Source organism: Grus americana, chromosome 21, assembly GCF_028858705.1.
Source record: "Grus americana isolate bGruAme1 chromosome 21, bGruAme1.mat, whole genome shotgun sequence".
Lineage (NCBI taxonomy): Eukaryota > Metazoa > Chordata > Aves > Gruiformes > Gruidae > Grus > Grus americana.
In genome coordinates, this window is record NC_072872.1 from 4,304,143 (window position 1) to 4,316,816 (window position 12,674).

The 12,674-nt window shown below is 39.7% G+C and overlaps 1 protein-coding gene across 1 annotated transcript in view; it reads right to left on the minus strand.

The window, feature by feature from the left end:
• Positions 1-12,674, minus strand: part of PEX14 (peroxisomal biogenesis factor 14) — a 79,196-nt gene that overhangs the window by 28,939 nt on the left and 37,583 nt on the right. The gene's annotated exons all lie outside the window — the stretch shown is intronic.

Sequence of the window (12,674 nt, forward strand, 5' to 3'; positions counted from 1 at the left end):
GTATAATAAAAAGCCTCTACACATTTGGGTTCTATTCCCAGCCTTGCTATTGACCTTGTATAGGTCATTTAACCTCCATCTGCCTCAGTTTCTACATCCGTAAAGCAGGAATAATATTTTACAATATCCTTTGTAAAATGTTTGTGACTGACACAATTATCATGTACAAAGACTGACAGTTTTGAGAATCTATACATACATTATATGCATTTGAGCTAGGTGTGGCATTTGCAACAACTAATTTATTCAAGTAACATTTTTTTTTTTTTTTTTCTTGTAGATCATCTTTAGAAATACTTCCAGATTTCTAACTCTCACCAAACTACACAAGGACTCAAATTCATGCTTTGCTTTGACTGGGTGCTAAAATACATGGCATTTCTCTGGTCTCCTTTCAGCCAAGTGTTGCCCTCAAAATCCAGTCACTGGGGTTGGACGTTCAAAATGGAAATACTGAAATACCTATTTTTTTAACACTGTCTGTTGTCTTCTAGAGCCTCACAAAAGTTCCAGCCCAGGAGTTAAAATGGGAGTGGCTACACAGAATTCACACAGAAACTGGAGTGAAGATTAAGAAACATTTATAGGCATGTTCCTGCAACATCACACAAGTTTGATCAGTACATGAGGCACCTAAAAAACTTGCTGCTAGTATCAATTTATACTGTATGAGGATAGCTCTTGGAATTCCAGGACTAGGAAATACCCCCTAAACAAAGGAATCACCTCACAAATAAAAAGGGGGTGAATAAAAATGGGAAGATATTCCCTTCTGGCCTCTACATAAGAATGTATCTCCTTTCTGGGGTGCCAAAAGGCTCATCAACACCACTATACAGGGGTGCCCAAAGAGCTTTTCACAGAGTCAGGGTCAATGATGAAGGGCCAAGGATGCACTTCGTGGATGCTTCTCTCTCCACACTACAGTCTTGACACATAGGAATCATGCCAGGCACAGGTGGAACACTGTTGCAGGGGAAATGACTGACGAGCTGTTTAAGGGACAGATGTCAGAGCAGCAGCTTTGTCCTTTGTCCCCCAGGGACAAAGCCTCCATGCTCCTGAGTGCCAAGTCCAACGACCAGATAGAACATCTCACCCTTTACAGTCACTGCAGTAGACCAAGTTCACCAAAAAGACTCAGATTCTTTTCTTCCCCCATTTCTTCCCAGGTTTTCTTTTACTGCTACTCCTCTCTGTCTCAGGTGGCCTAGCGTGAAAAAAGCTCTCCTTTTATGATGCAATATCTGGGACCAGGTGAGGCCCTGACTCTGCAGATAACCTAACAAATGGGCAAGAGCAGCTTGTGTTCTTATTGACAGTGCACGTGCTAGTAAATACCAACCTCCAGGGTATTCTCAGTAAACACACAGCCATCCCTAGCTTCTAAGATACACACACACACGCAAGCACTTGCTTTACCCGACACTGAACTCACACCTCACAAACAAATTATTTAACTACTCTATCCCCCAAGGAAGACAGTGATCATTTCAAATGCAGCTCCCTGCTCGTCTCTCACATACACGCAACGGCCTGATAGGTTAAATGCTGCCATTTAATTACAGTAATGGAAGCTGCTATTTTTTGGTTCCCTTGAATCCTCTCTCGCTCTCTTTTTTAAACACAGAGTCATCTTTTAAACATGTATTTTATATTTCTGAGCTTAACAGCTGCATTCTCCTGGTTACTTGAAGAGCAGGAGCAATGATATTCTGATATTCTTCTCTGTACCTCTGAGCAACTAGCCTTTTAAATGCTACATAAAAAGGAAGACAGGGTGGGGGAGATGCTGTAAGAAGGGATACATGCCAACACTGCAGAGGCCAATCTGCCCCTTCATTTACTTGGGTGGTTTGTGTTGATTTTATTGAATAAAACTAGCTTAACCTCCCCCATTCCCCCCAAAGCAGCTGGGGCCTGGAAAGGATAAACTCGAAAATGCTTTGAGTAATTTTACTGAAAATGCTGTAAACATCAGTACATCACACTGACAGTATAGCACAGTATGGTTATTTATATATATGACTGGGAGTCAGAATTATCTCAGATCTAACTGTTCTTAACACATCTGACTCAGTTTCCCCATCTAAAATGGGGACAGTATTTCCTTTGTTTCCCACTGAAATTTGGAGTTTTCAAACTGTTTGAAGAATGTAAGTATCTAACAAAGAAGAGAAAATGTAATCAGAAGTACATTAAATTAATCTTATAATCTTGCCATTCCACAAAAGGTGTCACAAGCTTAGTCAGTTAATATTTGTAGAGTACTTTGAATATGCAAAGTGGTATAGAAATACGGGTTATATGTTTGTTAAATTCTTGAGCATGCTGCAAAACACTTCTTTTTGTTGAGTGAATTCAGGAAGGTGGCCAAAGACTAGAGGGTTTTATGGTTAGTTATTATTGAAGGAGGACACATAACACAGTATTACATGAGTAGCACAATAACAATTTGTGGATTTTATATTTCATATTGTGTGGCAATTAGAAAAAATCCAGAAGCAAAGCATAAGTACTTCCAAGTCTAAATAAATTCTTACCTATGCTAAGGCCACAACACTCCTAGAAAAATACCCATATTACACCTGTCCTCAGCTTTATTTGTCCTCTAAATGTGAAAAGCTTATTTATTTGTTCTGTGGCAGTTGGCTCACAATCAGCCAGCCAGCCATGCAGGGATATTGCCCATCTTCATTCTCTGGTGCGGATATCCACTGGTGTCTCTTAGGATGGAATCTTAAAAGGTGAGGCAAGGCAGAGACAAAGACAAATTTAATTTTATCACCATAAAAAGGGACATTTCCACATGGGCAGCAAGGACATGAATATCATGTGTATGCGGGGGCGGGGGGATTATAAACGCATTTTTGGCGAAATTCAATAAAGCTGATTCCACTGCATAAGGTCAGCAATTTACTTTTAAAAAATGATATGATTGCAACTTTTAATATAACCCATGTATTTGCTGCAAGATGCTCTAGAAGATTGTGTAATGTAACCACCCGACCTCTCCACAGGAGCAGAGATCACCCCATTTACCCTTTATTGTCTTGCTAAAAGCACTGCACATTTGCACGGTATGACAAAGTCAACAGCTTTTACTTCAGAGAGCCTCAGATTTCATTGAGAATGAATTCTCTGCTCTTCTCCTAGGGAGTGGAGTCTCAGACTAGGTTCCCTCAGAAAGAGTAGGAAAGAATGAACCAAAGCCTAAATTCCCCTTTTAGCTAAGGAAAGAATGATTGCGCTCCAGATTAAAATTAAGAAGGAACCGTGTGTAGCAGAAAAAGAAATAGTAGGTCTGAGATGGATTTCAGCAGAAGAGCAACACAGGTTATCCAAATTACACTCCCTGTTTTAGCTCCAAGAGAGAAGGTTGTCTCTTTAAACTTAGAATTCCAGGTTCATTCACAGAGCAGATCAGGAACTGAATTCCTTTACTTGCTCCAGGAAGATTGCAGGGAAACCCTGGGCTGGATGGCCATGAAGAGCACATTTGTATAAAAATATTTTTATACAAACATACATAGATTTCTTCAACTGTCTCAAGGTGAAGCTTGCTTCAAAGGTCAAAGCTGCAGGGCTGGATTAGGATTGCACGCAATCTGCCTGAGCCTTGACATTCTGACATTCTGAAGTTTGCAGCTCTCCTCTCCCATACACAGTTGACGGAAGTAAATTCTCAGCCTCTCTGCAAGTGTGGCTTTTACTGCAGCAAGCAACTTCAAAAATCACATGTTGCAGCACCAAGAACTTTGAAACAAGCATATCAAAGCAGTTTATAAACATAGCTAACATGAATCTTACTAAGTCAATAATACAAAAGTGGTGATTAACCCCATTTTACAGATGGGCAAGCTGAGAAGAAATAACTTGCCCAAAGCCAAGCAAGCAGTCGTCTCTCAGATCTCAAATGCCTGCTCTTAGATTGTAACTACAGAAGCAACTAACTTTTGGCACTCTGCATTTACTTCCACTTGAAAACATGATAAATAAATTACTAAATTTACAAGTCAGAGTTAGGGTCTAGGTCCTTCTGCCCATCACCAAGGCTAACAATTTCAGGACTCATAATATAACTGACTATTTTAGCTTTGTCTTCTAGAACAGACTTCAACTCACTCTGCTGTAATCATATTGGTTTTTCAACGCTACCAGGAATGGAAATATTACTTTGACAGTAAACAAGGCAAGATATGACTCAAAACACACTCAGTGAGCAATAGGAGTTAATTTTGCAAAGCCATTTTTAACGGCTCTTTTACATTACATAGTTACTGTCAGATAGCCAAGTGGAGAGACATCATTACACCCGTGACATTCCAATTATTTGTTAAAATTAAGCTTACAACCAATATTTTGTAGCATGCACAACCTTCCCGGGCACCAAACCGGTCTGTTCCAATTTATCAATAATTTTCAAGTTACAAAAACATGGCAAAGGTGATTCTGGACTCTTCACTGAAATCATGAGGAACTTCTGTGGCCCAATAGAAACAGGAGATGTAGCAGGCTGTTTACCCAATACACTGTAAATTAATCACCTCTCTTGTCCTGGGGAGTACAGATCTAAATGTTTCGAGATCACTGTAGGTTGAGCTTAAAGTGAGAGAGGAAGGATATTACCACTAATGTGACTTGTATCCTTGTTATAGAACACATACATAGGCATTTAGAGGATGTAATATTTGAGTCATTCCCTCAATGTCTTCTTCACAAGGTCATTAAAAATCAAAGGGGTGCCTCTTGTGATGCACCTTCTCAACATTTCACACAAACCAAAGAGAAAATCACTGAGATTTTAATATTTTTAATATTAAATAGCAGAGCTTGTATCAAAGCCCTTAAAAATAATCTTGATTAAACCAATACACTGTGAAGATTAGTAGGCCTTAAGTTTTCCGTTATTTTTTCTTCTACTCCCTTTAAATAGGCCTAAGTAGGACTTTAGCCCTCATGTTCAACAACATACTGAGTTCAGAGTCAGTAGTCTAGAGTATTCAAGCCAAACATGCAAGTACAAAACAGTGCAAAATGACAAGCTTGGTGGAGCTATCCAGTAACAACAATGATGTATTTTCCTGCTAGTGAAAAGCACTTCTATGAAAGAATTCTTTAGTTCTAAGTAGAGCTCGTTAACAAACTTCTAAGACATAATTTTTTCATACAGAAAGTGTTTCTTCAAAAACCCCAAAAATGTTCTGGAGAAAAGTAATTATTTCATAACAATTCAAAAACTATTTTCCCAAATATTTTCACTGTAATATTATGGTACATATTACATTATTCTATCAATATCTTTTATTATCAGTTACAATATTAAAGACTGCAGTCTAATCCATACAGAGTGATCTGACAGGTCTGTAATATTTCATTTTTTTAAAAAAAGTCTGTGATTTTAAATGTTAATCTCTAACATAAAAACAAATTTCCAAATCTCAGAATTTCTAGTGGAATAGAATGTATCGCTCAACCTAGTTTCTAAATGCCTTTGAGCTATAAAATCAATTGTTATAAAACAATGAAATGTATGCTTAGTACAATGTTCTTCTAAAATAACAAACTCACTTGTAAGTAACTATGTTTTTTATGAAACACACACACTTTTCTTAATCATCTGGCTTTTATAAACATTAAAAGGTAGCAAACAGAAAGGACTGTGTTACTTTGTGCGCTGCATCACATGGCTAGTTATGCCTAAACTAATGTCAGGTGGTTTTCTGCCCTCTCTTGAATAACTAGTGACTGCGACAAGAGTCAAAGATGAGATATGAAATGATTTCTCCATTTGGACAGGGACTAGAGAGATGACTTTTTTCCAAACTTCCTTCTAAATCTTGAGGAACGATATGAAGGCTTTCTATCAACTATAAAGATTTTCCTCCCAAACTCCTAACAACTCCAAAGAATAGCCATATCTGATTCCCCAGGATGTCTTAAGGTTGATCAGTTTATCACATTTTGTTAGCCCTACTGCTGCAGGTCTCTTCTTGCCAAAGAAGCCAAGAAAATCTGTAAAGTTGATGACAAGTTCAGACAACACAAATATTGGTAATATTGATGGGGTAAAATAGTCAGCATGATGAATAGGCTGGTGCTGAACAGCAAGTGACAGATAAGCAGACGGAAGACTGGCAGGACAGGGAGACATCTCCTTCACAGCAGATGGATAGAGATTCTCAATCATTTTGAGGAAGAAAAAAGAAAGCAACTTATACAAAACACAGAACTGTGGAAGAAATTTCTGGATCATGAGCGCATCTCTTCTTGTGGATTATGAGACTTCAGCAGTGCAAATCTCCCCTGTATGTTGAACATTATCAGCACTGGGCAAACATAACAGAGTGCCAGAAACAGATGTGAGTACTGATATTGCTGATTCAGATAGGAACTGCTGTGAGTTTGTTAGCAATGAAAGCATTCATTCTCTCACTCTTCATTCTTCAGATCCCTAGTAAGTTCCTTGGGAGACAACCAGGTTTCCCCATTTATGCAGGGTTGTATTGACCCAAAGCTTGGATGGAAGACATCTAAAGAACAAACTGGTTGCATAAACAGGTGTGGGACATACTTTTCTCTAACCTAAACAAAACATTATAAGGCATATTAGCAGTCCTTCAAAGTCATAAACAGAGGCCTAAGCATCTTTAGTAATTAAATATCCCATAGTGCTTTTCAAGAATCTTGGTAAATTTTTTACTCAGTAATTACATTCTCTATCCCTAAAGCTCCCTCTGCAAGATCACTTAGATAAAGTATTCTTCATTTCCTCTCCTAAAAACCACCTAGTGATGTTAAAAAGCTGCTTTCCTCTACCTCAGAGGTGGATGCTTTAGTGGAAAGCACAGTGAGATCTATATAACCCTATGCACACCATCAAACATGCTCCATGCAAATAGCCACAAAGTTTCAATGGTTAATGGGTACAAAGTGCTCTAAGATCCTCAAATGAAAAGCATTACGAAAATGTAGAATGCACTAACTTCCGTTTAACCTGTACAGTCATTTCAGTAAGTCTACGCAAGCTGTTAGACTTACTTTACGCTACATGAACACCTATTCCAAACTTCTTTAATAAGAACCCTCCCTGGTTCTACCTACGCTAGTGAACTTTCTCTCATTGTGTGTTAATTTGTTCTAGATGCTTAATACACTAAGTATATTCTTGTAATAAATTTTTGTTATCAGTATCTGAATTTCAGGTCTCACTTGTAGCTTTGCAAGTGCAAGTGACGAGGTCTGTGCAGGCATTGGCACAGAACACTTATTAGCTATAGAACAAGTTACCTGATCCACAAGTACAAAACCGGACAAGCGCTCACTCACACAATCAGTCGTGCAGTGAAGTTAAGTCCTCACTCCTTCACCATCTCTTAAATCCATATCCTGTCAGCAAGTCTGAAGAGAAGGAGAAGGCATCTAGCATTCCCTAAATGGTCTACACTTATAGTCTAATCACACGTTCTTGTATCAAACATGGTCACTATCTAGAAAAGCATAAGGTTCGGAGGGCCATAGCAGTTTGGCCCAAATAGGTATTGTGACAGCACAGGTTACTAACTATATTTTTTTTGTACGAGTTGTCACTGGACTCTACTGGCTTGCATTGTATTTTCTTCTCTAGGAAAAGCTTTGTAAAAACTGTTCAAGCTACACTGAGACATGTTAAAGAATTAATTACAAAGTAAAGCTGAAGGAGAAAATTAATTTTGGAAACACAAGAGGTTACTTTTCTTTTCCTCCCTTTTCTGGAAGTGGGGGAGGAAAGGCAGTTATTTTCATCTTCATGCTGGGGGCAGGAGTTGGGAGCTGTCCAGTCGATAACCTGGCCATCAGAACAAGGTTTGTAATTAAAAGGTCAGTGACCTGGAAAGCTAGGGCCTCACTCTCAGGGCTTCTCAGTAATGACGGCGCTATTAAATTAAGACTGTTATGAAATCAATGCTAAAAAAGCTTTCATGGTAACGAGATTCCATTCAAGGACATGCAAACTGCCTCATGAAATGGACTTAAATTATAAAAAAGAAAAGTAATAAAAGAGGGTTAAATTGAAATCTGCTGAAGAATTTACTTCCTTTAAAGCCCTGCAGCAGTGGGCTGTGCCCCCTTCTCTCAGGTCCTCAAGGTGATCCCCTTGGGTTTCTTTGGCAAAGAAGGAAAGACAGGGGTTCAACTTCCAAGAAGGCAGACTACAGAAAGAGGAAGACGATTAAGTCAGTTTTCTACTGGAGATTCCAGGGCCGACAGCATTTGTTTCCAGGGAATCAAGCATCTTTGAGTTCTGATTGCAAAGGGGCATGTACAATTCAATAATTTATTCATCTCTTCAGAAATCACCATGGCCTGGCATCTTGACACTAGCAAAATTTTCCGGAACTCTGATGCACTGCAAAAAAACGTGCAAGACGTACAGGAAAACCTTGTGTAGTAACTCACTTCCTACCAGCCAAAGTAATGAAACAGATTAGTAGATACAACATGTAAATGGGCAACACTTCCAACAACCTCCAACTCATCTCACCAAGCAAGAGTACAACTGCTTTTGGAAGCATGCAGCCCATTATGTTACACACATACAAAAGACCAATCCAGGTAGCATATCTTCTGAACACTGTCCAACCTTCAGGGTGGACATTTTCCCAATATGACTCAACAATTATACATTTACTTGCCCTAATGCATTTCTGGTCTCCCATCACTATAATTTCTTAGCTCCTCATATGCTTTCATCTGTTCCCACAATCCCACTCTGGGAAGGCATTACTGTACTGTTTTACAGATGAAGAGAACAAGCAACTAAGAAACAAAGTTCATCCAGGATTACAGAAGAAATCTGAATCCTAGCAGTTTTTCCCTTCCCTGCCCCAAAAGACTAGCACCCTGAAAAACAGAGCTCCACATGTATAGTGCACTTCCACCCCCTTTCTCTATCTTGCCCCAAGTTACAGATTCAGAGTACACAAAATTAACAAGCCACATGAGTTACCGGATGGGTAACTGAGCGGTACAGGACATCTGAGGCACAACAGTTAGATGACAGACACATTTCCACAAGGGTTTAAACCCCACATGCTGTCTAATTACTCCCAAGGCGCCGCTGATTCTGTGGCATGTCATCAGCAGAATCAGCGAGTTGGACAAAAAACAAACAGCATCTTTTTTTCCTTTCTTTTCTTTCAGATACTCTGAGGGGAAACAGCTGTTTTTCCCTTCATCTGAAGAAGTTCATGATAAAAAGGAGGAAATGTCATAAATTACACAAAATGCCAGTGTAAGCTTCAAAGAAAATGATAAATGATTCTAATAACTTCATGTTTCTCATTAATGCCTCTGTATTTGGGAGTTTAAAAGTGCTTAAGACAACAGAGAAATCTCATCCAAGTTTTGAAAGACCTTTTACAAATCCAGGACACCCTCACTCTCCCAACTGTCATCAACACTACCATCCCATGTTCCGGAGAGAGCAGTTCAGCAAACCCCTGACCTGCAAATAACCAGAAAAGCCTACTTTCAGCCTCTGCAACTACTGTTTCACAAGAAACCAAACCCAGTCCAGCTGATAATCCTTAAGAAACTTTCGTTTTTCACTGCACTGAAATGTTTTAAACAAAACTCAGTTCCTATATTAAATGTTAAATAATATTAAAAGGAAATAAAATTTGATTGGCCTTTTTTAGGAAGAAGATGCTTATAAAAAAGAAGAAAAAATTATAATTCAAGGCAGAACCATCTCTGCAAGTATCAGAAGGAAAATTTCTTAGGCAAAGTTGGGATTGCAGGACCTGAAAGCTCACCCACAGCTAATTTTCCAATCCTATCCCTGTAGCCTACATAGGCTGTAGCTGGGGTAGTGGAGGGCTTCTGCAAGGGTAGGGCACCTGGTCTTTTCCCTCCACATTCACAGACACAAGGTGACCCAGCACCACCCCCTCCACTGGCAGGAGTTTTTAACCAGATTTAGTGGGGAGTCATAGACCTCTCCTGCACAGTTCCACGAAAGTAACTACAAAAAACAAGTTCATACATGGTTTACATCTATAGATATGAAGATTCCCCTCCACTGAAATTCTTCTGAGGTCCATATAACCATCTTCTACTGCAACTTCTGCTTGAAGAAACTTAGATGAGAGTAACTGTGAAAAAATACAAGGGTACCTCTGCATTCGTAGGTACCTTCCTACAAAGACAACTTGAAAAGAGACTCCTGTAACTGAAATGGTTTCTCTACAGAAAATGCTTTTTGACTGGCAGTGAGGACTCCCCTACCAGACAGCCTATCTATCTGTAAAATGGGGATGAACATTTTCATTGGGGTGACAGTGACTGTTGTTGTGGTTTAACCCGGCAGGCAGCTAAAACAACCACACTGCCCTTTGCTCACCTCCCCTGCAGTGGGATAGGGGAAAGGATTGGGGAAAAAAAAAAGTAAAACTCGTGGGGTAAGATAAAGACAGTGTAAAAGGACAGAAAGTAATAATAATAGTAGTAGTAGTAGTAGTAATAGTAATATACAAAACAAGTGATGCACAGCACAATTGCTCACCAACCACTAACCAATGCCCAGCTAGTTCCTGAGCCGCAGTCACACTCCCAGCCAGCTTCCCCCAGTTATATACTGAGCATGACATCTTATGGTATGGAATATCCCTTTGGCCAGTCTGGGTCAGCTGTCCTGGCTGTGTCCCCCTCTCAGATTCTCATGCACCCTCAGCCTCCTTGCTGGTGGGGCAGGATGAGAAGCTGAAAAGTCCTTGACTTGATGTAAACATTATCTAGCAACAACCAAAGTATCAGTGTGTTACCAACATTATTCCCATCCTGAATCCAAACCACAGCACTATACCAGCTACTAGGAAGAAAATTAACTCTATCCCAGCCAAAACCAGGACAACTGTATATCAGAGAATATGGGGAATAGCCTACCAAACTGTGTAATCTCTCATTTACTCAGGAATAAACTAGCCACGACATTGATGTTTCAAAAATAATTGCCTCCACCTCCTAGAGCACATAGGTACCAAGACAGTATGAGCAGAGCTCTCGAGCACTGAACAGAGGTCAAGTTGTGAGCTCAGTGGTCAGATTCCATACGGACGTATTTCCAGTGACTGCTGGGTACAGGCACTACTGAGGCACTACTGGACCCTGCTCCTTCCTATCTCCTACTGTTAAGTTTTCAAACAAACAATTAGCACAAAGGGAAGGAGGGCTAATTAACAAACAGGAACGAACAAACAGCTCTACCAAACCATTTCTGCTCTTTAGTAATTATTAGCCAAGTAATTCATAAGAAGTATTAGTTGGGCCACAGTTTCTCTGTGCCTCTGTCTCCCCACCCTTCCTCTTCTCCCAGTCAGGGATTTATTAAAATTAAACAGATTAGATGGAGCTCCTGATACTAAAAACTGTTCAGCGAAGCCTGCGGTGGGGAAGTGCAGAGCAAACACCAGAGACATTTGTCTCTAAATTGCTCTAAATACCTTCTGCAAATGAAATTCTAACCCAGCTGTGTTGAGAGAGAAAATGAGGAATAACTGGTCATTGTCAGCACTGAAGAAGATCAGACAGTTATAATATTGCACGATATACTGGGGGCTAAGGATCTCTCGGCAACAATAGATTTTGTATCAGGTTACCCCGGGTAATCAGCACAGCTTTTAGGCTCAGCTTTCCCTTGCTTCATTGCTTCGATGATAGAGTTGAAATCCCCAAGCTTTTATGATTAATTACTCCCCGTAGGTCCCCATATTTCAAGGAAAAACTCATGGAGCACAGCAGCCAACAGGCTCCAAATTTTAATGCCATCCTGATGGCAGGGCAGGACAAGCAACATACCTATGTGATTGGAATGTTCTCTAACTGGCACTAGGACAAGCAGCAAGAGGATCATGCTCAAAATGATGTACCCATGAAGTACTTGTCATGACATCATTGCTAAAAGACAAGACTGCCATTGCCTTCTAGGTCCTTTGTTATTCAAGATGAGCAAAGTGGTGCATATACTTGAACTCTCCATCTCATGACACCAGGTCTCAGGCATCTCAATAAACAGTTCATAACCCCAAATAGAATAATATATATTTCATAGGCTTCCCTACTTGTCAAAACTCAAGATCTTTAGCTATAGAATTTGATGTACACTGAAGTACTTATGACTTTAATGTATAAGTGGGTCACTCCCCTCTGAAGTTTGGAGTTTGTATTTTCAGTATCATTCTAACTGCTTAAAGTGCTCCATAGTGCATGTAATTAACTCCAAGGTAAGACTATCCTTATTATTTACATCTTGCTGCAAAGATCTAAGCAATACGGTCCCAGGAGGGTAGCATGATATGGAGTGAATTTCACCTGAAATGCACTATAAATTGTGGACTAAAAACTTTAGAAAGAAAAAAAAAGAACAAAAAATAGTTCCACTATGAGTCAGAAAGTAAAATAAATTCTCAGCAGGCAATGGCCAAAGTATGTTCCATCTGTCTAAGACGATATAGGATTTGTCAGGATCTGTTCTATCCCTGCTATAGAAAAGGGCTAATCTCAGTCAGTAGTTTACCATTTCAGCCTGAAAGTCAGGGTGACCCCAAGCTTGACCTTAACCTGACCTTGTTTACTTTCACCAAGTCCTTCGCCCTTCATTCCTCTCTCTGGCTCTCTTCAGAAACATTCGACCT